This window comes from Octopus bimaculoides, chromosome 9 (assembly GCF_046866305.1).
Source record: "Octopus bimaculoides isolate indiv1 chromosome 9, ASM4686630v1, whole genome shotgun sequence".
Lineage (NCBI taxonomy): Eukaryota > Metazoa > Mollusca > Cephalopoda > Octopoda > Octopodidae > Octopus > Octopus bimaculoides.
The window spans coordinates 1,039,450-1,066,949 of record NC_142936.1 but is presented as its reverse complement, the minus strand read 5'-3'; the positions used below and the strand labels follow the sequence as shown (position 1 = coordinate 1,066,949).

The 27,500-nt window shown below is 39.3% G+C and overlaps 1 protein-coding gene across 4 annotated transcripts in view; it reads right to left on the bottom strand.

The window, feature by feature from the left end:
• LOC106871308 (zinc finger MYND domain-containing protein 11) overlaps positions 1–27,500 on the bottom strand; it is a 104,554-nt gene that overhangs the window by 57,767 nt on the left and 19,287 nt on the right. For 2 of the 4 annotated variants that reach the window (XM_014917711.3, XM_089356944.1), the window contains exon 2: positions 19,349–19,402. The exons of the other annotated variants lie outside the window; for them this stretch is intronic. The gene's annotated coding sequence lies outside the window, so the exon portion shown is untranslated. The remainder of the gene's footprint in view (positions 1–19,348; positions 19,403–27,500) is intronic. 4 annotated transcript variants of the gene reach the window in all.

Sequence of the window (27,500 nt, the reverse complement as noted above, 5' to 3'; positions counted from 1 at the left end):
AAATAATTTCAAAAAATTGATTTTAAAATCTTCACTTCTCCTGAGTATGTGGAGTGGGGGTCTAATCTTGGTCTGTAGGGGGCAATGATGACAATGGAATGTTGCTTCAGTATTTTTTATACTTTTCAGTGTAGCAGAGTCAGTAAGAGCTAAATTAGCTGTGAGGAGTCTTTAGATGAAAGAAAGAGAGCGAAAGAACGTGGACCAAGGATCCTCAACCACTAAGGGACAAACCAATTTGGGGGGTCATTTAATACTGAACCACAAGAAAGAATAGATTCTTTAATTTTACTTCTGTTTCATTAACTACTGCAGTCTATAAGATATTCTTGCTTTTGCCAGGGCCACAGATTGGCTCCCGTGTGGGTGACATGTGAAAAGCACCATTCAAGCGTAATTGTTGCTAGCGTCGCCTTACTGGCACATGAAAAACAACATTTGGGCATGGTCGTTGCCAGTGCTGCCTGACTGGCCCTCGTGCCGGTGGCACATAAAAGCACCCACTACACTCTTGGAGCGGTTGGCGTTAGAAAGAGCATCCAGCTGTAGAAGCTTTGCCAGATCAGATTGAGCCTGGTGCAGCCTCTGGCTCACCAGTCCTCAGTCAAATCGTCCAACCCATGCCAGCATGGAAAGCAGACGTTAAAAAAAAGGCTGTGGGCTGCTGCTGTAGACCAATGTTTGTAACAGTGTGTAAAATCATCTGACAGAAGGAATACTACGATTGTTGTAGGAGATGAATAGGAGTGAAGTGATTGCTGAAGGAATGTAGGGGTTTATTGATGGACCCTCCTCTTCTCAAATATCCAATCCCATCACGAGAGACTAAAGGGAGCAATTGGCTGGACAAGTTTGGAAACATTGGCAGAGCAACTTTTCATGGAGTCTTTTATCAACTGTAATAACAACAACTGCAACGACCACCTGTAGGTAATACAACTTGCAAGAAATGACAGCCAAATCTCCCTCATATCACACCTTAGTTTTAAAAGGAGGAAACATGTATCCCTGATGACGCAGCAGCCCTACACACAATGTACATCATCATCATCATTATTTAACGTCCTCCTTCCATGCTGTCATGGGTTGGATGGGTTGACAGGAGCTGGCAAGGCCATGAGCCACATCAGGTCCCATTGTCTGTTTTGGCATGCTTTCTACGGCTGGATGCCCTTCCTAATGCCAACCACTTTACAGAGTGGGCTGGGTGCCTTTTTACATGGCACCAGCACCAACAGGATCACCAAATACCTTACAAGGCATTACAAAACAAAAGCTCCCTCAACTGGGGGAGGGGTCGTATTGGGGGGGGGTCGTATTGAAGGGAGGCGTGGCATTGTACTAGTTGAGAGCTTTAAGGTATGGGAGTGGGGGATGATGGTCAACGCTTGAACACCTTTGATTCTAATTCTCAATCAGAACTGACCAAAGGCTGTGCCACAACAATAACAACAACGACAATCCAGCTGTCATGTGGAATGAATTGCAAAAGGAGTTTTATTGAAAGGCTTCTGGTCAACTGTGGTGGTCAGTTGGAGGAAGGATAGGTTCAGGGATGAATGGACAGATGGATGGATGGATGGATGGATGGATGGATGGATGGATGGATGGATACATATCCATTCACATATAAATACACATATACATATATACAAATACATATATACACACACACACACACAGAAAGAGAGGGATAGAGAGAGAGTGTGTGTGTGCGTAAGAAAATAAAGAGCTAAAATGTTGCTGGAAAGGGGGTAGTGTACTGGTTGTGGGGAATGGGGTGAGGCTGTTTGGTTCTCCTAAAAGATGAAGGGGTGGGGGAAGCAGTCCACCAGTCTTTAGAAGGCAACCCCAACTGGGTGGAATGGAGGAAGAGAAAATCAATAGGGGGTGCAGAAGGGGTGGTAGAGTGTGGTGTTGTGTGTGTGTGTGTGTGTGTGTGTGTGTGTGTGTGTGTGTGTGTGTGTGTGTGTTGTAATGCAGAGTGGCATTGTTGTGAGGCAGGGATGAAAAGTGATAAATGAAGAATCACAATTGAGAAACTGATAGGAAGAAAGAGTCACAAGTCTAGGAGGAGGAGGAGGAGGGGGCAAATATGGAATGGGAGAGAGGGGGGAGGGGTTAATAAGCATAAGGAAGAGTGAGGAGGAGGGAGCAGAGAGTATTTTTGGGTAATTGTATGTGTTGAAGGTGTAAAAAAGATAAAAAGAAAATTGCCTGGAGACAAAAAATGGAGAAAGGAATAAAAACAAAATAAAAACAAAATAAACATTTAACAAAATCAAAAAAAAACATTGGGGGAGGGGGTATCCTGGCATCAAAATAGTTTGTATTTTTCTCCAATATCATCTTTAAGTGCCATCAAAACCAGCATCACCACAGTTTATCATCACCATCATCACATTCAGCATCATCATCATCATCATCACCACCGGATGTGATTACCAAAAGCTGCCACCTCCACCATTAACACAACAACATCATGAGGAAACCTAACTCAAACCATGACTAACAATCTTTATCTCAGCCATTAACACCCCCCCACCACCACCACCACCACCACTACTCCCACCCTCCTAACATCCCCCACCCGTCCCATTATTCTCACCACTACAACCACCACCAACACCAGCATCACAACTGCCACTGTTACAACTACAACAACAAAAATCTTCACATAAAATGTTTGAGCATCCTTGAAATCAGGTCTGCAAATGTTCCGCTTTGTTGGCTTACTCTCATTCCTATTATTATCATTATTATTATTATTATTATCTTTTTTGCTTTTAATGTGGTGCATAAATGAAAGTGTATGCACTGTGTGTGTGTGTGTGAGAGAGAGAGAGGAGGGTGGGAGATGGAATGCAGGAAAAGAAAGAAAGTGAAAAGCAAGGAGGGAGGGTCAAGGGTGGACTAATGGAGATTTTTTCCATTTCCATGATGTGAATAATACATGTGAATAACACATGTGAATAACACATTCACCTAAACAGACAGCATCAATGGTGTGTGTGTGCATGCGTGTGTGTGCATGCGTGTGTGTGCATGCGTGTGTGTATGTGGGTATTTGTGGAATTGTGCAATGATTGTGTACATAAAGAGAAACGAATCTGAAGACCAAAGAAATATAGTGGGGAGGGGAGGTCTTATATCAGCAGACTTGTTTGAGGGGACAAGAAAGAGAAGTGGTGGTGGTGGTGGTGGTGGTGGTGGTGGAAGTTGATTGTGCTACATGTGTGTGTGTGTGTGTGTGTGTGTGTGTGTGTGTGTGTGTGTGTGTGTGTGTGTGTGTGTGTATCTCTTTTACTCTTTTACTTGTTTCAGTCATTTGACTGCGGCCATGCTGGAGCACCGCCTTTAGTTGAGCAAATCAACCCCAGACTCTATTCTTTGTAAGCCCAGTACTTATTATATTGATCTCTTTTGTTGAACTGCTAAGTTACGGAGGACGTAAACACACCAGCATCGGTTGTCAAGCGATGTTGGGGGACAAACAGACACACATACATATATATACGACGGGCTCCTTCCAGTTTCTATCTACCAAATCCACTCACAAGGCTTTGATCGGCCCGAAGCTATAGTAGAAGACACTTGCCTAAGGTGCCACACGGTGGGACTGAACCCTTGAACCATGTGGTTGGTAAGCAAGACCCACATCAATTTGAAGCTAACCAAAGTTGAATTCCAGTTTCATGGCAGCAAAAGAGAACTAACTCATAGGCTACAAGTCTGTCTCGGATCACATTCCCAGAAGATCTACAGAGGTATGTGGAATTAAATTTGCTGCATAAATACACAAAGGCAATGGTGTTTGAAGTGGTATTGAACCAAAGAACTCTGAATCAATAACCCAAGACCTTATCCATTTGGCTATCTTCTTGCTTCTATTTGTTTATGTCCTCTATTAGGGGGGGGGAGACCACATCCCTATTCGTTAGTAGATCCTAGAGGGTGCTGCTATTGCTGCTGCTGATGATGATGATGATGATATGTGATGATGATGATGATGATGATAGAGAAAGAGAGAAAGAGATAAAGACTATAACATCCCTCTGAGGACATTTCATAGAATCTCCTCCGCTTTCTCTGGAATCAACCAGCAGGAAATTCAATGGTGAAATTAACAGTCCTTCCTCACCAGCCAATTTGTAGAAATTCTCTCCTGAAGGGATTAAAAATTAATTGAACAGTATTGATTTCTTTCTTAGATAAATGTCCCTCCCTCCCTCCCTCTTCCCCCCCCTCTCTTACTTAAAAAATTTTTTTAAAGTTGTAACTGATACATTCAACTTCAATACATTGCTGTTATTTCATCATCATCATCATCCTCTTTTAAAGCCCACTCTTCCATGCCTGTATGTGTCACACACGGTTTATTGGAGGCAGTTTTTCTATGGCTGGATGCCCTTCCTGCTGCTAATCCTCATCTGCTTCCAAGTAAGACATTTCCCACGGCCAGACATACTTTTCACAGATGACAAGAAACAAATAACATCGTTTGTATCAAGGAGACGTTCGTTTACAACTGTCACATTATGTCGAGACATGGGTATACACACACACACACACACAAAAGACTTCTTTCAGCTTTAATTTACTAAATCTGTGTTTTCATCAATGACAGAAGGATGCAAGGTAAAAATTGGTGCCAGGACAGTTTGAACTCAGAACGCAACGACATGAGACTAAACGTCAGTAAGTATTTAATCTGGTTTACTACTATTTCTGCCACTTCACTGTCTATAAGATAATTAATTTTGATGAGTATAATAATAATAATAATCCTACTAATTGAAGTGTTGTTTGAAGCCATTTTTGGCACCAATCAATGCTTTGTACGTCCTCCGGTGTCACTAAACAGAATTATTATCACAGTCGATATCAAGCAGACATCATCCAGAACATTGTGTGGTCACACTTGGCTATCAGCTTTGGTTTTGTTGGTATTGTAATTGGTGGATGGTGATGTGAAGGGTGGTGGTGGTGGTGGTGGTGGTAGTGGGTACGCGAGGGGGGAGGAAAACAAAAACCGTCAAATGTTTATTGTTTATAAACAACAACAGAATGGAATAATGAGACTAAAATGAGAGTAAAGAGTTGAGTCAGCAACCGTGGCGGTGAGGAGGGAGTTCGCTTGAAAGAGATGTTCAAAAAGCTATTTAATGCAAAAATGGTTAATCAGAGAATGGCATCGGAAAGTGAATCCGCAGTCGATGCAGTGCAAATGGAAATTGTTTGCATCAGGAAGCTGCTGCCGCTGCACAAGCGCCTCACTCGCTCAGCCTCAGTCCCCGACCACTAATTGTCACAGTGAAACTAATCAGTGAAATTAGTCCTTGTAACGGCTACTAGCAATGGCCTTGTTAGAAATAGTCCAGGTTGCTTCAAATTCAATCTATACAAACCACTGCCACGGCCATCACCAAACCCCCACCACCATTGTCACCATCAACATCACCACCACCACCTCTATGACCATCACTGCCACCACCACGACCACCACCACCGGTTGGACGTCTTACTCAATTACAAAAGACAACATGATGTAATGGAGATATTTCATTTTGCGTCAGTGAAACATTTCTGTGATGTTGTCTTCTTCTCCACAAAGTGACAGAGTGAGTCAAACGGGAAGGAAAAGAAAGAAATTACTGAATAGAAAACAAAACACTGACAGGAAAGAAGAGAATAATGGTGACAAGGCTCACCTGATTTCTTAACAACAACAATAACAACAACAATAACAACAACAGCATAGCAAGTGGTCTTGGTGGAGTAATTAGTGAAAGTCAGAGTGGGCAGTCAGAGTTACTTATACAGACACACACACTAAGAGAGGATGAAAGAGAGGAGATACATGCAAATGTGCAGAGAGGGGAAAGAGAGAGAGAGAGAGAGAGAGAGAGAGAGAGAGAGAGAAAGAGAGAGAGAGAAGCTTACAGATATGCAGGCAGGCAGGCAGGCAGGCAGGCAGGCAGAAAGATTGAAAAAGCAAGAATATTCAAAATGGAAACAAGAAAATAAGGAGAAAAATGACATTCAAAGAATAGGAAGGGAGGCGGGAGGGAGGGAGGAAGGATAAGACAGACAGAGGGAGGGGGAGGAAGGGGAGAAATGCAGAGAGAGTGAGAGAAAAAGAAGGAGAGTTATAGAAAAGCAAACCTGAAGCCAAAAATTATTTCCTTTAAAAGACAAAACAAAAAGAGAGAGGGGGGGGTGATGCCATGAATGAGAAGAGATGTGCCTTGAATGCAGGCGAGTGATGATGTGTTGAGCAGATCAGGAGAGACATACCCTGCCGCAGGAGTAAATCTTACACCTCCACAAGCACACAAACAAACAGGACAAACGAACAATAAACTGGCTTCAGAGAAGAGTTGCAGGAATTATTCATCTACTCTCCACCACCACCACCACCACCATTCCTCTACACCAATTCTTCAGAGATGCAACAGTAATTCTCATCAGCAAATTCTTCACTTCATGCTGAGAGACACAAGTGGCCAAATTGGAGGGTTAAAATAGTTGTTAAGAGTTCAATCAATCCATGCGAGTAGCATTCCACACGTCTTTGGCCAATTCCACATGTCTCTGGCCATTGGTCTTTGTCTTAAAACAAAGACAAAAACTAAAAAAGGCATAACTGAGTCACTCAACTGGCTAGGAGGAGTAGCTAAATCTCCCTCAAATCATACCTTAAAGGCTTAAATAAGACGACACATAACAGTCTTAGATTCCTTTAAAATGACAGGATGGTCATAGCTGGAATGCTTTTAATCATAGGTCACTGACCACAATTACCAGGGGTTAAATAACAACAAATCCCTAAAGATAATTTCTTTGCTTCAGTGAATGCTGAAAGGGATCTAGTTTAATTAGGCCATTGTTATTTTATAGAGCTTGAAAGTGGAGAAAGAGGGACAGCATTAAAATATGGATCCATAATTAAAATTTGTGTATTGCATTATATTCTTTGAAACAAGGAAATGGAAACGGCTGAGTCGAGTTGGTCGCTATAAACCAAATTCAATTGTCAGCATCGCTTTGCAATGGCTTCCACAAGGTAAAAGAAGACATGGCTGACCAAAGGAAACATGGCGGAGAACAATAAGAAAAGATCTTCAAAGGAGAGGGTTAACAATGGAACAAGCTGTCAAGGATGCTGTCAGTGTTAGAAGGTAGAATGATCCTGCTGTCCCTTCAAGTGCCACAAGGCACCAAGAAAACCAAACGAATAATTGAAATTTGGGATAACTGTTTCATTTTGTTGATCTACAGATTTCCATTGCTGATTGAACAAATTCTTTCAGGGTTTTGTGGCACTAACTGAATGGAAGACAAAAAATCCTCCCTAAGCAAGTTGCACCGTTTAGAGGACCAGCATGTCAAAGAATAGACCCAAAGTTTCCTCTGCATGTCGTAAAGGGAGACTAAAAGTAGGATTTGCACTCTGACCTTGTAAAACCCTCACCAACAGCAACTGCCCAGACAGACCCATGGGTTGCAGGGTTGTCCCCTGAGCAGTGCAAAGATGTCATCCACCAGGGGTAGGGAACCACCAACAAATGGTGGATGCAGGGGTACACTGTTACAGCACATACCCCTCTACTACTACTACCACCACCACCACCTGGGCTAGTTAACTATTTTTAAAGTAGAAATAACAAGCAACTCAGCTGGTACCAACTACTTCTCAGTGTCCTTCTTGAAACGTCTCTCACTTCCCCATTCCATACAGGAAGCATCTAGAAATAGCAAAGACTTCTAAGCCCACTTCTTGTTTCTTTTGTGTTTCAGTTTTAATCAAAAAAGCAGTTTGGCAAGCAACAACAACAACAACAACAACACAAGAAAACAAAAAGAAAAACTATTGGATTCATGAAGTCATTCAACAGATAATATATACAGGTGTATGTGTGTGTGTGTGTGTGTGTGTGTGTGTGTGTGTGTGCGTGCGTGCGCACAAGTGTGTGTGTATGTGTGCATGCGCGCATGTGTGTGTGTGTGTATATATATATATGTGTGTGTGTGTGTGTGTGTGTGTGTGTATGTATATATATATATATATATATATATACACACACACACACACACACACACACACACACACACATTAGTCCAACCCATGCCAGCATGAATAACAGACATTAAATGACGACAATGATGACGATGATGATGATGATGATGTATGTAAACATTCCACTAAAGCACGTTCAATATTTTGTCAATTCCAAACCGCAGTGCATTATGGTATATTATGGTGACCGAATGTTTTGTTGCTAAGAGACGAGTACATAGATACAGTGAGACCAGCTACAGACCTATTCAGAAAACTGGTCGAAGTGGTTTTCCATACATTTTGTTGAAATAGAAGCAGCTCGGAAAGGATGGCGGGGGGGGGAGGAAGAGGTAAAGAGAAACAGTTCTGAAACCAGAACACCGATTAGCAAAGAGTGGGGGGGGCGGGGGGGGGGGGGCATATGTATATAACAAATTAGTTTCCAACATGCTGCTGCTGCTGGTGGTGGAGGTGATGCAAAGGGTTAATTGTTTGTACTTGATCACCCAGCAGAGACATTACAACGTATTGCTGTTGTTGCTGTTGGATGCAGACATAAGAGAGACAGATTAGATCATTCACAGTATTAAAGTCGGTGCCGCTACGCAATTCTAATTACAAAATCCCATCTTCACCCATCACCCCTAAGGGAATTATTGATCTAATAAATGGTATTGATTTCCTTCAACTGAACTTTTGGGCGAATTACTTGTTGCCCTTACAATTTGGGGCCTCGTGACTGGGGAGCCTTTTAACCCATGTTCTTCTTTGTTTTTGTGATTATAATCTCAGCAGCAGTAACTCAACCATTCATTGATTACACTAAATACCAGTCATAAACTGGTAGCAACCAAATCAGTTGTACCTATTGACCTGTTCAAATTACTCTTAGACCTCATCAAACAAAATCAAAGCAATGAAACATGCTACAATATTTAATTAGATCCTGCTATATTCCGAGTTCGAAACCTGTAAGGTATGATCTGAGGGGGTCTTAGCTACTATTTCTAGCAGGTTGAGTGACTCTATTATGGCTTCTTTAGTTTTAGTATTTCATTGGCTGTACACGTTGCCTTTCAAGCCTTCCATGATTAATAAAACAACAACCAACAACCATATTGGATTCAACTAGCTTTGAATCGCTGGAAGAAATCCTTAATGTCGAAGAGAAGAGGTTCGTGGGAGGGGGAGGGGTGGTGAATTCAGATTGGAACGTTAACTGAATCCAGTTAAGAAACACAGGATTGTGTGTTAGAATTCCAAGAGAATCCTCTTGGCTGTTGTTTAACCCAGGGTCATCCTGAATCAGGAGACTTATTGGCATGCCTTCTCAGCTGGTGAGAGTGGATTGAGTAATGACCTGCCAGACTGATATCCAGATAATACTGTCCGTCGATAAGGGGCTACCCCAATGAACATCATGCATCAGTTTCTGGGTCCTGCCTTATCACAGGGAACCTCAACGCATACACCCCCTCCTCCCCCAACAACTTCCAAGAGACCGCCATTTTTATCCTCCCAGTTCTTGTCACGTGTCGTCTGCCAAGGGAGATATCTCCCTATCTATAAAGAAAAAAACCCATAGAGCATTTCAGAACATCATGCTTCTGATGAAAGGCCCTTCACGCATGACCATCCTGACTTTTCAGCAATCCATATGCAACAGCTGATTCTCATTGGCCCAGCACTTTCACCTGGAAACTGTTTCAGTGACTTGCAGGGCTGAATTCAAATTCTAGCATAAGCCAACTTTACAGAGGCACTCAGCTAAAATTAATACAATTAATTCATATATATATATATATATATATATATATATATATATATATATATATAGTAAGAAAACAAATCACACAATTAAATCTATTTATTACTAATGAGATACATCAATAGCCATTGGCTAATTAAGAAGACTTATTAAAGAACACTCTATAACATAATCAAGTCTTTACACAAGATAATGTTCCATATTCTGTTTTGAAACTTGTACACACTTGTTACCTCCGCCTTAGCGAAGGCAGAGGTATTGTTTTCAGTCGTGTTTGTTTGTTTGTCCATGGACAAGATATCTCAAGAACCACTGGATGGATTCAGATGAAACTTTCAGGGATGTTTGGCCTTGTGACTGGTGGTGATGACTGAGGTAGTGACTTAGGAGAAACATTAAAATGCCAGACTTCATGTCATATAGGGTTTTTAGTTTCATTCCTCAACACTTCTACAGGATCAACTTTATCATTCATCCAACTGGAGTAAATAAATTTAGCACCAGTCATGCACCGTGCTTGGTTCAATTTGCCTAACATCCTTGGCCTTATGCCAGTGTCAGAAATCATTATCATCACTATCATCATCATCATCATCATCATCATCATCATCATTATTATTATAACTCCACCCAACATTTTATTCCAATTCCTGGTTAAATTTAGAGATGTCTATAAATAGCATGAAATCCACAATGTTTCTAATAATCTTAAGTTTATTCACAGAATAATGACACGTTTCTGTGACAAATCATTTCCCAATGCCATTCATGGCCACCACTACCATCGTCATCATCATCATCATCATTGTAGTTCTAGTTTCTCATATTGACACAATGAGGAAGCCATGTGCAAGATTCTTTTGTTTGGGTACTTTTGGGGGTGGGTTTTGTAAACATTAAGAGGAAAACTGGGTACAGGTGGCATTAGATGTTGCGTGCAAGAGAGAAGACTGAGCTGGTTTGGTCATGTGATGCATATGGATGAGGACAGCTGTGTAAAGAAGTGCTGAACCCTAACTGTGGAGGGAACAACCAAGAAAGGTGTGGGACAAAGTCCTAAGGGACCTTCAGACACTGAGCCTCACTGAGGGAATGACAAGGGACAGGGAGCTGTGGTGAATTGCTTGTCCTTTACAGGTGCCAGTGCCACATAAAAGAGACTTGCACCGGTGCTGCATAAATGCACCCATACCAGCGGCACATAAAAAGCACCCAGCAAACTCTGTAAAGTGGTTGCCATTAGGAAAGGCATCCCAGCCATGGAAACCATGCCACAACAGACAATTGGAGTCTGGACGTCTTCCTGGCTGGTCAGCTCCATGTCAAACTGTCCAACTCATGCCAGCATGGAAAACAAACGTTAAATGATGATGATGATGATGATGATGATGATGATGATGATGATGATGATGATGATGATTAAAACAAACAACTCTATTCTGGAAATATATTCTTGGTAAGAAGAACTTGAAATAACCAAGTTAACCAAATAAACTGGATCCATTCCATTTGTTTTGTTATTCAACAATGTAAAACACACAACATAAAAAGTAAACCGTTTTGAAAATCCTTTCTATTAAAGACACAAGGCCTGAAATTTGGGGCTGAGGCTGCAAGTTGACTGCACTGACGCCAGGCTCTCAACTGGTACTTATTTTAGTGAGTCTGAACCACTACGCCATATGCCCGTAAATAATGTAAATAATGTACATAATTCCTCATCTCTTAAATATAGAGCAATGAGCCAATGAGTGGCACAACTTCCTAGAAACAGTAACCAACTCTTCCTCAAATCAAACCCTACTGCTTTAAATGTACATATTAGATAATGTACACTCAGATAAACTTTGCTTTGAAAAAAAAATCCAGTCATATCTGGAATGCTTTTTCTCCTTTTATTTTTTTAATTGTAGATTTGTTCCTCTGGGACAAGTGACCTGGAACTAAATAGCAACAACAGGTTGGTAATGTAGGACAAGGTGCAGTCTCAGGTAGGGTGGAGGCTGAGAGGTTGCTCTCTACTGAAAAAAAGACACAGACATACACACATCACACAGCACATACACACATATATATACATATACACACACATATATATATATTCTTACAAACATGTTTACATATACTTATAACACACACTATGAACACATTTAAATGCACTTACAATTCACACACACATACACACACACACTCACATGCTAACGATATTTCTGTCTACAAATGCTCCAGTGTTCAACAGAAAAAAAAATATTTAAATATTTAATCTTCGTCCAGGCTTGTATTTATTTTATGTTTATTTTTAAACTAGACCTTAAAGACGCAAAACGGTTTTGAGTAACACAAAAAATAGTGAAAACTGTTGCTTAGTAACAAAATGTAACAAAATGAAAGTATAAAACAGAAATTCCTTTGGTTAGAGACTTTACCCCTCCCCACTTACCCCACTACTTCCTCAAATCTTTAAATGGTGTGTGTGTGTGTGTGTGTGTGTGTGTGTGTGTGTGTGTGGAGCTGACCTTTGAAGATGAAATTCTTTTCAGCTCCTTCATAGCTTTAGAGGAGGATTGGTCAGACACTCCACCAGTCTGACATCACCAGACTTAAACATCAACAGAGAATGGGGAAGAGAAAAGGAGGACAACGAAGAAATACATGGCACTTGAATCTTACAAGGTGATATCAAAAGGTTCCAGGAACTAGTTAGACACCAAAACCGTATTTCTAGGCTATGGGGCCTAGAATTACAGAGTTTTAATTGTTGTTGTTATTATCATTAAGACTTTGAGCAAACAGAATCCTTACCACGCCAGACAAAATGCTTAACAGCATTTTATCCGGCTTTAATGTTCTGAGTTCAAATTCTACCAAGGTCACCTTTGCCTTTCATCCTTTCGAGGTTGATAAATTAAGGACTTGTTGAGTACTGAGGTTGATGTAATCGACTTCACCCCTCCCCTAAAATTTCAGGCCTTGTGCCCATAGTAAAGAGGATCATCATTATTATTATTATTATTATTATTTATCATTATTTGGCAGAATTGTTAGAATGCTGGATGAAATGCATTGCAGTTTTCATGTTCTGATTTCAAATCCCACCAAAGTCAACTTTGCCTTTCATTCTTCTGAGGTTGGTAAAATATCAACCAAGAATTAGGGCTCGTGGTACCCCCCCCCCCTCCACTCCCATTATTGGCAGTAGCAGGGGTAAGGATTTTTACCACAAACAAAAGGAGAAAGGAAACAGCTGATTATATCAACCCCAGTCTTTTCACTTATTTCAATGACCCTGGGAAGATGTAAGGCAAAGCGATTTACAGCAAGATTTGAACTGGGAATTTACCAGACATAATTTAATACCACAAGGTATCTTCTTTCTCCCTCTAATTACCATAAATGGCAATGTCTCAAACAAGAACAAAATGCTTCAAGTCAGCAATTCAATAAAATAGAGATTAATAAAATAGAGATCAATAAAATAAATACCGAACTGATATCCATAACGGAATCAAGGAGGAACAAAAAGACTCCAAGACCAAGAAAACAGAAAGATTCTATAATGATTTTCAATGTGACACAATACTATGAAGAGATATAAGAGAACACAATATGAAATGGTAGAATTATGTTCCAGTCTTTAATTAGTTGTTTATCAATAGTCAAGGCATTAAAAGGGCTAAGTTGATTGCAGTGGAATTTGATAATTGTCAAATGTTTCCTCTGATAAATCTTGAATGCTTCAAGTAAAACCGACCATATGAGGTGCAGTCAGGTCTTAACAGGATTACACAACCAAAAGCAATTCTAGACAACTGTTCGAAATGGCTGAGGGCTGGAAATACAAGACAAGACTAGACTACATCATTTATAATCACTTGGCAATATACGGTTCCAAAATGGAACCCTGCCAAAGCTGTCTTGGCATTTTCATCCTTCTACAATCAATAAATGAAGTACCAAAAACATTTAAGTGGTCATTCAACAGCAATTAACAAAAACAAAAAAGAAAAACAATTTCTTTTTCTTTATTCTTTTCACTACCTCTCTCTCCCTTCCTTTCTCTCTCTCTCTCTCTCACACAACTGGCAATAATACATCAGCAGAAAAGTTATTTCCAAAGAGATATTTTTTTTTAAAGAAGGAATACATCTACGTTATTTAGTGTAAGGCCTTCAATAACACAAACGGCCAAGAAAAATGTGCTGCCCTTCTAGCATTCAGATTTCTAAGAAGGAAGCTACACCTGTAAGTATGAAAGAAAACGGTAAATGTAGAGATGCTGAACTAGCAAAAGAACACCAGTCTAACATGTTTGTGTTAATGGTTTACATTAAATAGTTTGGGGTTCAAGGCTGCCCGAGATTAACTTCATCTCACAATCAGAGTACAAGACTTACAAATAGAAACTGGTTGCCTTGTCTCCATTATCACTTGATTGTTAATTAAATATAAAATCATTAACACAGCAGACAAAATGCTGAATGGTATTTTGTCCATCTTAGCAGCATTTCATCTATTCTCATTTCAAATACCACCAAGACAGACTTTGTCTTTCATCCTTATGGGGTCAACAAAATAAGTACCAAATGAGCACTGGGTTCAAAGTAATCGCTGAGCCATCTCCCCAAGTATTCCAGGCCTTCTGCTTATAATAGAAAGGATTCTTATTATTAGAAGTGGCATGCAAGAAGCACCATCCGAATGTGGCCGATGCCAGAACCCACTGACTGGCCTCCATGCTGATGGCACGTAAAAAGCACTATCCAAACGTGATCAATGCCAGGCCCGCCTGACTGGCTCCTGTGCCAGTGGCACTAGGAAGGGCATCCAGCTGTAGAAACACTGCCAGATCAGATGGGAGCCTGGTGTAGCCGCTGGCTTTCCAGACATCAGTCAAACCATCCAACCCATGCCAGCGTGGAAAACGGATGTTAAACGATGATGATGATGCTGATGAAAATACGTAATGATTTGTAAATACCTCATTAGTAGAACATAGAGACAATATCAGAAACCACCATCAGGAAGACTGGCTGCCACACTAATTCCAAACTAAAACCAACTCATAAGCAACCAGGATGAAGATAATCTGGTTTTAATTGTAATCCATCCACTTTGAGAAAGCCATTGAGAAAAGCATCATTGAATAACCATTTCAAGAGGATTTTCATACAAGAACAATGAACTGAAGAGAACTGCACTGGTTTTAGTGGAAGCTTCCCCCACCCCGACAACCACTGAGAGAAAATTTGCCTTTTGACTTTTTTGGGGTCACATACTGGGATCCATGTAATAAACTATTCCCCTCCCCTCAAAAATAGTTGACTTTATATTTAAATTAGAAACAATTACCTCAAGACAGTTAATTGGCAGATTTTTGGTTTGTAGTAGCCATCATCACTGATTCTTTAATGGCTTGGAATTTGAATTATTACAAGACACCAAAAATATTATAAAATCTTTTGTTCTGCCTCAAAATTCCAATCTCTTCAGTTTCATTTCCAAAATAAAGTTCACATTTTGCAAGTAATTCTTGCATTATCTTTCTCTTTGCTTTGCCATTCCAAGCATAGATTTCAAATCAAGTGTAATAAATGTATCTTTACTTAACGAACACTCAATAACCCAGCATTAATTAAACAAACACCTTATTAAATCCACCTCAGCACCTTTTCACAAATCAAATATTAAACCACCATCACCACCACCACCACCACCACTACTACCACCATCGCCTCCACTATCACCACCACCACCACCATCACCACAACGACCATCGCTACTACCACCATCGCCTCCACCAGAGAATATTTTTCTTCAGCACAGAAACATACACACCCATTAAAAAGTCCTTCCATACGTCTATATAGACACACAGACAAACAACAGAGACACTACAACAATGTGTGTGTGTATATAGCTACACATCCATACATCCACATATTGTCACCAAGAGGAAACAGTTGCCAGGCTTTCAATTCAATTCACAGTTCTGGAAGAAAACAGTTGATTAGTTGATTGTTTGTTTGATTTTATTATTTTAACATTTTTTGGGGGGTTTTTGTTTTTTGTTTGGCAGTATCATTAATCACTAAGAGAGGACAGGTAGTTAATTACAGACATTAACACATCATAAACACACAGATCTCATACAGCCTCACACACACACACACACACACACACACAAATGCACATTCACACAGTTTCATGTGTGAACATAAACAGTCTCTCACCCACTCCACATGTGGACCACACCACCAACAAATACACATATCCACTTAGTAACATATTCACACACACACACACACACACACACACACACAGAACCACAAAATCTGAAGAAAACCCAAAAATCTAAATGAAGCAAAGGAAGTTTCCTCAGCCACTAATAATCTTTGAAGAATTCTCATATCCACCACCACCACTACCCCACCTTTGTCCCCACTCCCCCAACCACCACTAAAACAACATTCAACCACCACCACCCACTGCTACACTCTCACTACCACCATCATCACCATCGACTGTTAAAAAGAAAAAGCTAAGAATGGGGTGTAGAAGTGGCTGTATGGTAAGAAGCTTGCTTCCCAACCACATGCTTTTGGGTTCAGTCCCACAGCATGGCACCGTGGGTAAGTGTTTTCTACTATAGCCTCAAGCCAGCCAAAGATTTATGAATGGATTTAGTAGACAGAAACTGAAAGAAGCCCATCCCAAATGTGTGTGTTTGTACCCCACCACCACCACCACCTGATAACTGATGTTGGTATCTTTACATTTCGTAACTTAGCGGTTCTGCAAAAAAGACTGACAGAGTAAGTACCCTGCTTTAAAAAAAAGTACTGGGGTCAGTTCATTCGACTAAAGATTCTTCAAGGCAGTGCCCCAGCATGGCTGTGGTCTAATGACTGAAACGAGTAAAGGACAAAAGATAAAAGATGACCACCACAACAGAAATGGGAAACAAGATTGGGAAACAAGATTAGAAAACAAAAAACCATCAAAACAGGAATTCTTTAACTTGTCCCCAATGAAAAATTAGAACCACCCACTTCCAACCCTATCTCCTCCATATCTCCTGTCAACTAATTAACCAGAAATTAAACAGTTTCTCATTATCCTTTTTAAAATTGGTTTCTGTTTTTCAAATTCCAACTTTTTCTTCTTAAATTTTGTGTCTGTTTAAAGCAGTAAACCAACATGGTTTAAAGCAGACTGTATGTCTGCCTGAATCTCCATAAATCTGTCTGCTTAGGTGTTCATGTGACTGCCTATGTCCATATGTCAACATCTGTCAATTTGTATGTCAATGTCAGTCAGTTTGTATGTCAATGTCTGTCATCCTGTATGTCAAAATCTGTCTTCTTGAATGTCAAAATCTGTTATCCTGTATGTCTCATGTCAACTGATCTCTATGCTCTTGTCTGTCAATTTGTGTGTGTGTGTGTGTGTCCAATATGTCTCTATGCCCATATCTGTTTGTCACGCGTGTGTGTCTATAAATGTCACTGCTTTTATGTCTGAATGCCAATGAGTCCATAACTGTCTGTATGTCCATTGGTATTTATCCGTCAACCTTTGTGTCCGTCTGTCTACCTGTGTGTCATATGTATGCCTCTGTTTAAGAGTCTGTATGTATTTCTACTCAAGTGTGCTCCATGTGTCCCCACATGTGTGCATGTGTGTATACACATATGTACAAGTAGTTGCATACATGCATTCACACATCATGCACAACGTTCACACCCAACCCCACACTCAGCAACCCTCAAAGGTTAATTAAGTGCAGGTTTAGTGCATGCGTCAATTTAACACTTGCAGAGGTAAAGACTTCCTTTTGATCTGCATATTTGTTATTTTAAATTCACACAGCACAGGTAGACATATTGGAACTACAGAAGCTGGATCTTCTTGATTAGAGCTGTGTGTATGGAGTGTGTGGGGGAGAGAGAGAGAGATTCACCGAAACAAACAGAGAGAGAGAGAAAATTACTCAAAAGATTAACAAACAGCGAAACAAATACACTCAAACATAAGACTACCATAAAGATATATATATATATATATATATATATATATATATATATATATATATACTCACACACACACACACACATGTACTTGTGTCTGTGTGTGTGTGTGTGTGAGGAGAGAAGACAAAGAGACAGAAGGGCTATGTGAGACAGTGTGTGCACATGTGTGTGAGATAGTATGTGTATGCATTTGCAAATGGCACAGAAAAAGGGAATGAATCAATGTGTGAGAAAGACAGACAGCTCGTGTTGTTGTTGTTGTTCAGCCTCCAGTTGGCTCTGACCAAGCTGACAGTTGATCAAAGACAATCCAACCATGCCAATGCTGTTGTCAATCCCACTAGACTTCATACATTGAAAGTTATGTCAAGCTCAACAGAAAAGAGAGAGTCTAAAGATAGACCAGAAATGTCTTCGGAGACTGTAGAGTGACCATCCTCTAGCATAGGACAATCCACACAAACAGGGAGATGAAGGTTAATTCAGTTCTATATTTAAGAGATGAGGAATTATTTACATTATTTACATTTGACAGATATTTGTCCTCATCTTGTTTGTTGTTAACACAACGTTTCGGCTGATATACCCTCCAGCCTTCTCTCACAGAATCAACCAGAACAAACAAGAGCGAACATTCTGAGAAGTGAAACAATAAAAACAACGATTTGTTTTATTGGCCACAAGGCCCCAAGATATAGAGGACAATATCAAAGGACAAGACACAACACACAAAAATAGGTGAGGTTTATATCAATCAAGGGAAGAAACTACAACATTAAAGAAAATAACAAAAGGATATAGAAACAAAAATTGGAGAAATATTTAATAAATATGTTGACCCCCCCCCCCCACTCTAATAAACAGGGCAGTTCACTTTGAGTAATTCAGGGTAAATCCCAACAAAAAACAGGAAGTGCCATCTTCCAGTTTCTTTCCTCCTACTTAGGAAATAGATCTAGTTTGAGTAGTTCTATTTAGCCTCTCCAGTCTTGCCACTCTCATCCACTTTTTGATAAAACACACTAGAGGGCAGCACCTCCCTCTCCACCATCGACTTCCTCTTCAAATGATATTTGAAGAAATTGATGAGAGCTTCGCCAAACGTGGTGATGCTTTGAGATGATCCAGTTTTCAAGGACTGAGAAACGAAAGACCTTATTCTTAGGTTCCTTTTATGTACCTTCATTCACAAAGCCAAGGTGGATTCTTAAGGACCCATGAGAAACAAAAAAGTTTCTTGATAAAAGAGTATTAATCTCAACAGATGAGACGATATCTCCAAGAGGAAGCGGTGAAATACGATAAATATTAAAGATGTGGAAATATCCAGAAAGTAAATAGCAACTGTAATGAAAGCATAGAAAAGTTAACGAAGAAAGACACAGACATGTAACCAAGATTCCAGATGTTGTACATTCATAAAACAGAGAGGAACCACAACACATTCTACAGAGTAACTAGAAAGACAAATGAATACACTGTACTTACCCAAGGTGCACAGAGCTGGGCTCAATTATGCAGTGAAAGCACACAGTAAAACCACTGCAAAAACAAAAAATAAAAGAACATTATTAACAGTAATAATATTGGTTTCAAATTTTGGTACAAGGCCAGCAATTTCGGGGAACGGGGTAAATCAATTACATCGACCCCAGTTCTCAACTGGTACTTAATTTATTGGCCCTGAAAGGATGATAGGCAATGTCGACCTCAGCAGAATTTGAACTCAGAATTTGAACACCCAGCTCTTTGGTGTCCTAACCACATCGGCCCCTAACCCATGCTACCCTCCTCGCACAACCCTGCCAGGAACCTTGGGTTGCTGTCAGCTGCATCAATATCATCTCCCCTCTTTCTAATCTTCTTCTGCACAGAATGCCCATAAGTAGCCTTTACTAACACACGTGTAGCAACTGGGCTTTCTGCCTTGCCCCACCAATCTGACTGACCCCTTCTGCACTCACTAAATGGTGTATAATACTGAGAGAAGAGCCTTTTGGAATTCAGGGACATCAGGAATCAACCCCACTTGACCACATACTTATCATGGACAATATTGTTTGATTGGCCTAACAAAATACTAAAAAACTTTATGGAAAAAGAATGAATCACTTCTTTCCATGTCTTCCCTGGTTCAGTGTTGCTGGTCAGTATGTTGTAGGGGCCCCAGGGTCAGGTTTGTATTTACTTTTCGTTTTATACATGTTAGATCTAGCTTCATGAAACTGGTATGAAACTGAATCAGGTAAAGTATTGATCGTTTCACTTTTAAACTGGCCACAGCTGGTCATTCTACCTGTTTTATGTTCAAAATGTCAAGATCTGACCACTAGAATGTCATTCTAAAAATATACAATCACATTGTTGAAATCTCAAAGCTATGAGGTAAAGCAGGATTAATTTAAAACAAAGTGAATTCATAAGTATTAAATCTGAATGGTAAAGGGTTAAACTGAGACCTCAACCCCTTCAGCCATGACTACCACCCTAGAAAAAGAAGACGTGACATGCACAGGTCTGTATACATGACAATGATTGACATATGTTTCAAATGATTAATAGCTGCTGCCTCTTGTACAAGTTGGATTTCTTTCGACTAAGCACCAGCACCATTTCTATGAAAGGTCACATATAACTGCCAAAAAATAAAGAAAGAAAGAAAAGAAAACCTGTGTCCAGTCAGTAAAAGAAGCAGAAAAACGAGAAATCATTTAGTAATTATCTTTTTGTAAAATTGTGTGACTGAACAAAATTGCTTTCCAAACATGTTAATAGTTTGGAGATAATGGGTAGGTTGGTGGAAGGGGCTGAGATAGACACAGTTGGTATGAATCCCTGGTGGAGACATAATTTGCTTCAGATCCAAAGAATTCAACATAATTCTTGCAGCAACCTCTGTGACTCTGCAACAAGACATTCTGGACTTCATATCAAAACGAAGTCACTCTGATGGATCGTCATTCATTCTGATCCACAGCCTTGGATCCACCATTCTTATATTTTTTACTTGTTTCAGATTGCAGTTGCTTAGTAATTCTTTTTATAACTCAAAAATGTTAGAAAACAAGTGTATTATAATCCAAACTTACACGATTAACAAGGCACCAATCTGTGTTTATCCCAGGAAAGCCTAGCTGTAGAGTGATTCTTAACTTGTAGACAGCAAGTCTGAACAGGAGGCTTACACAATGAAACAAGGCCAATGAGGATGACCAAACAAAACAAAAAAAAGGATCTGATTGTAGGGTAAAAGGATATTATCATAATTATGCAATCTTATTTCTCCAATTTTTTTCTATTCTCCTATTCACAGTATTTCAACTGAATACAGAATATGTGCGTGTACACATACATATGTGTGTGTGTGTGTGTGCATGCGTGCGCACAGTCATTGTACAGCATAGAATTGTTGTCTATTCAGTCTAAAAGAAAGAAAACTAGGCCATAAATATAATAATCTGTAATGATGATTGCTTTATTAGATAGAGCAGGGGAGAGCTAAGGAGTGGAAATTATTTCACCATATGTGACAGAAATGAAGGCCATTGTCAGGCAGACATTATTAATCCCTAGATTATATATAAAATATACCTTTTAAATATATACCCTTTATATATATATATATGACAGAATCGTGACAGAACAAACAAGAGATATATGGAAAGGTTAGGCTTATTAAGAGAAAATGTGCGTCAAGAATTTACAAACTTTCAAAGGAAACAAAACCTGGCCATGGGGCATGATAATCTGTTAATATGGAGTTAATGTATTAGATTCTTACCTACTTCTGTATTAGTTGGTCTTACCAGAGGCCACTGTTTCGTAACTTTGAACATTGAAACCAATTTACAGTTCAGTTTAGACAGCAACATCAACAGTTTGGAGAAAGTTTATTATTCAGTTGGTGTTATAATAACTGAGACTAATAGATCTTAAGAATCTCTTTTAAGGGACAATAAGGAGCTATTTGGAATTACTTTGATTGCCGCCAAATCAATGAAACGGCTACTTAGTAATTCCTTTGTTAGTTTACTGATCAAGCTTTCCTCTTGTGATTCCATTGTTAAAGCTGCATGGAATATAACTTGAAGAATTACTTAAAACTTCTCTTAACATCACAATGGCAACAGAAACTCTGACATTGGCCACTACATCTTATCAATCAAGTAATTATATAGAAATTCCATCATTGTAGCTACTACCAGAGAGTTCAATTATTAAAGAGTAGAATAGATGAGAGGACGACACAGCATGCTTTGATTGTTATACCATATAACGTCCAGAGCCAAGATGGAGTGAATCGCACGAATCCAAGACAAACATCAGTAATATCTGGTATTTGTGAGGTGTTTGGAAGGAAGGTGTGTAGTGTGTGATCATTGCATTGACTATGACAGAGAAAGTTCAGCAGAGAATCTGCATCAAATTTTGCCAAAAGCTTGGCAATACCTGCTCAAAGGTCTACACAAAGTTTTCAAAAAGTGCAACTTTGCATAGGCTTCTGAGCAGGTATCACCATGACAACTTTCTCTGTCATGGTCAATGCATTGATCACACGCTACACACATTCCTTCCAGGCACTGCTGTAAATAGCAGAAGTGAGCTAGAACATTAAAACTCAGTGTGCATGCACAGCAGAGTTCACAGTCAATCTTTGCCAAGCAGCTTCACTCTGTTACTATAGCAACAGTCTGGATACTTATTTATCAGACCTTGTATATGATGGGCTTCTTTCAGTTTCCACCTACCAAATCCACTCACAGAGCTTTGATCAACCTGAGGCTACAGAAGAAAACACTTGCCCAAGGTTCCACACAGTGGAGCTAAACCCAGAGCCATGGGGTTGAAAAGCAAAATTCTCAACACACAGCCACACCTGCACCTATTTCTGTCTCTATTTAATCTTTTATTGAAACATCAGGGAAATCCCATTATCTTCTGAGATCAAGGTTCCAAGATCAGAATTCAATCAAACAACTTTTACATTATTTTTAACAAACTCCATTTCGAAAGGTGACGCATTTTATTGTTACTGGAATTTTCAATTTTCTAACAATCATTTCCTCTTTTTCTCTCTCTCTCATCACTTATTTTTCTTACAGAAGCATAAAATCTCAAATTCATGGAAAAGGGAAAATGGGAAATTGTAAATATAACTGGAAAAAAAAAAGAAAGAAAGAAAAAACAGTAAAGGGTTCAAGACTCAACAGTGACCCAAGTTACATCATGAAGAGGATGGATGCTCCTAGCAACACTCAGCTTGCTTAGATTCCTGGCTTAGATCCATTCTTTTATATATTCAATATGGCTGTAGTGAAAAGATTTTATTGCTTCTACATCTGACCCTATTACAAAACCCAAATTTGCTTTTCAGATTCCACATCAACATCCAATCGAATGGAGCATCAAGTCCAAGAGTAGCCGTATACTTAACACTGCTATCCGGGCCTTTCCCCTGGGGTATTTGAAACCGGATTCAGTTTCAACTGGGAATGAAAACTGGGTCAAAGCAATTCTATAACAGATAATCAATAAATAAAACACGAAAAGAATAAACATGCCAATGGGTAAAGCATGAGGCCAAGCTGGAGCAAATAATGACTGAGACAACATGACTGATGACTGATGACTGATAGTACAGCATCTAACACGGAAAACTAATCCTTTTTAAGTTGTATCAATTTAGAAAACACCAGATCTTCCTGCCAGACCCTAAATAAATAGCAGAGTGAATAGGATAACAAACCACCACGAAGTCAAAGACCACGAGTTCAAGTCCATCACAGGCATTTTCTTATATACTTACTTTATATATTGTTGTTCCTTTTATTCTTTTACTTGCTTCAGTCATTTGACTGCGGCCATGCTGGGGCACTGCCTTTTTAGTCGAGCAAGTTGACCCCAGGACTTATTCTTTATAAGTCTAGTATTTATTCTATCGGTCTCTTTTGCCAAACCGCTAAGTTACGGGGACGTAAACATACCAGCATCGGTTGTCAAGCAATGTTGGGGGACAAATACACACACACACATATATATGCAACAGACATCTTTCAGTTTCCATCTACCAAATCCACTCACAAGGTTTTAGTAATAATGGTTTTAAATTTTGGCACAAGGCCAGCAATTTCAGGGGAGAGGGTAAATCAATTACATTGACCCCAGTACTCAACTGGTATTTAATTTATTGACCCTGAAAGGATGAAAGGCTAAGTCAACCTTGGCAGAATTGCAACTCAGAATGCAAAGATGGATGAAATGCTAATAAGCATTTTGCTAACGATTCTGCCAGCTCATCGCCTCGAGCAGACCAACTGACACCAATGCCTAAAAGACTGCGTCTGGCAGCTACTCAAATGCAAACAACCAAGCAGCAGTGATTATGGAACCCCCACATATCGTTGACACACTAGCTTCAAGGTCTTGCATGGGTCAGACAGGATTCATTCAGACAGGTTTTCTACAGCTGGAGGCCTTTCCTGTTGCCAATCCTCACCCGTTACCAAGTAAGATGATATTTCTCCTTGGTCAGACATGTTTCCACAGAAGATTGGAAACAAAGGACACCGCTTGCATGACAGTGATACTCGTTTACAACTACCATGCAAAGTCAAGACAAGGAGAAACACACACACACACACACACACACACACACACACACACGTGCGTTTGTGTGTGTGTGTGTGTGTGTGTTCATGCGTATACACACAAACGCAATGGGTTTCTTTCAGTTTCCATCTACCAACTCCTTTCACAAGGCTTTGAGCAGCCCAAAGCTATGGTAGAAGGCATCTGCCTGAAATAGCAGTGGGACTGAACTCAAAGCCATGTGCTTGGGAAGCAAATTCCTTACCACACAGCCATGCTTGCAAGGCAAAATTCTCAAAATCTCATTTCAAAATGGCTCTTCTCAAAGAAGGAAACAAATTTAAGAATGAATAAATAAATAAATAAAAATCTGCAAACAGAATTTCTTAAGCAAGAATTTCTTTGAACGAAAATTAGAAGCAAAGAAAAGCCAGATGATATCCAATGGAGTTATTGTTAGCGGAGTGAGAGGAAGAATTTGAAGGGGCCGCTTGGGTATTTACTCCTGTGAAAAAATCAAACTAAATCAACACAACAAATATTTTCAAAGCAACCCAGTCACACAATCCAATGTTGCTAGACACAGGAGGGGGGGGGGGGGAACAATCTCATCTGGCTCAAATTTGTACACACACACATACACGCATACACACACAGAAGTGTAAAAATAAAACAAGAGGAATGTTGTGGATGTAATAATATACATATATACACTTCCACACTCACTCAGAAATACAAACACTGTTACACAAACCTACTTCAATATTTTCAGTCACAGAAATACATATTAATTCACACACACACACACAAATACACATGTGTATATGTACATACATACATACATACACACACACACATATAAGTGAAAAATGACACAAATTCCTCGTGAATGTTTACCAAGGAAAAATATTGAAAAATGGCATTGGTAGGAAGGGATAGAGGAGGAAAAATGGAGGACAGGGGTGAGAGAGAAGGGAAGCTAAGAAAGAACTGAATTGGCTTAGATTTCTATGTACACATGCAAAAGATTTCTATATACACATACTAATTGTGTTGGATTTCTTTCACACTCACTCCACACACACACATATATACAAACACACACAGAAGCACACACACACATTGGAGTAGTACCCATCAAAATTGATGGGGTTTAAATATTTCAGCCACCTTTCAGTAACTCTTCAGGTTTTGTTGTTTTACTTTGTTTTCTTTCATTTATTCTTTTTACCTCAACTCACTCTCTTTCATTCTTCTCACTCACATACACTGCATTCACTCTTTTTTTTTTCCCTCCTCTCAACTAATTTCAGTTTCCACAACACAAATCTCTCTCTCTCTCTCTCTCTCTCATTTCAACACATATCTTCTCCTCCCCCTCCTTCTGTTATAGAACTGTGTCTTTTCTTCCCCTGTCAATCACATTCTCACCACCACCACCACCACCATCATTCCTCTCAATATTCAATTATCTACTCATGACTGCCTGTCTCACAAACCCACTAACCCTTATCCCCTAATTTCCCAAATATTTACTCATCCAACCCTCTGATAATCCACCACACTTCCCCCTTTCACCTCAACACACCCAAATGTTTTGCTTGTTTGCTTCTCTTTCTTTCTTTCTACCTGCACTGAATGAGAGCAGCCAACCCCCAGAAACACTTGCCAGGCCACTTAGCAGTCGATACCATATCATTCCGTTGACATCCCTAAACACACACACACTCTTTTATTTGTTTCAGTCATTGGACTGCAGCCATGCTGGGGCACCAACATGTGGAATTCTTAGTTGAACAATTCACACCCAATACTTTTTTTTTTTAAACCAGGTACTTATTTAAACCAGTCACTTTTGACGAACCAACCTAAGTTATAAAGATGTAAACTAACTAACACCGGTTGTCAAGCAAGGGAAAGCAGTGCAACAAACACACACACATAAGGGCTACAGATGAAGACACTTGCCCAAGGTGAGAGATATATATATATATTCATGAAAAGGACTCTCTCTCTCTCTTTAACACCTTCAAAACAAATCACTTGGTTCCATTCTATCAAGAATCCATTGGAATTTTGTCAGTGAACAGGTCATGGTCTCAAAGTGACGAAAATATTTTGGTAAATTAAATTTAAATGTCGAAGTGAATCTAACAGTTTTTGTTGTTTTCGTTCCAGCACACGATCTCAGATCAGGTCACTTGCTATGCAAGTACATCTCCATATTATCATTATATATATATATATATATATATATATATATATATATATATATATATATATATATATATACACATATATATATATATATATATATATATATATATACACATATATATATATATATACACATATATATATATATATATATATATATATATATATATATATACACATATATATATATATATATATATATATATATATATATATACACATATATATATATATATATATATATATATATACACACACCTAACTGCTACCTAAATAAGAATTAGCAGTAGGATTATATAACAAGGTTACATGGTTAAACTACATTAAGCAAGCACACAAATATCAGGAACATATCCATCCTGTCTTGGAGATGGTTAGTCCTTTCTTCAATACAGTTCACAGTAGTATTTCTTCAGTTGAACCACATAACACACACACACGTTATGTGCACATTTACATAATACACACACACACACACACACGTGTTATGTGCACATTTGCAGCGGGTTGTGTTTACGTAACTATTCCTGCACTCACATGACTCACAAGACTCATTCATTTTTGTGAAGGCTTCAACAGAATTTCATGGCTAACAAGCAATCATGTACTTGTTAATTGCAACCACTTCTTCCTATCTACCTACCTACCTACCTACACACACACACACTACTCTTCAAGCTAAGTTCCTTTCAGTGGGAATGCTGGCTCATGTTAAAAGCATCTCCTGTTGTTGGGTGGTTACATTAGCTCTGGTTACATACTCATCCTGTCTCTCCTATCTGTGTACATGTATGTATACTTACTGTTTCTTTATATAGATAGAAACATAAAAAGT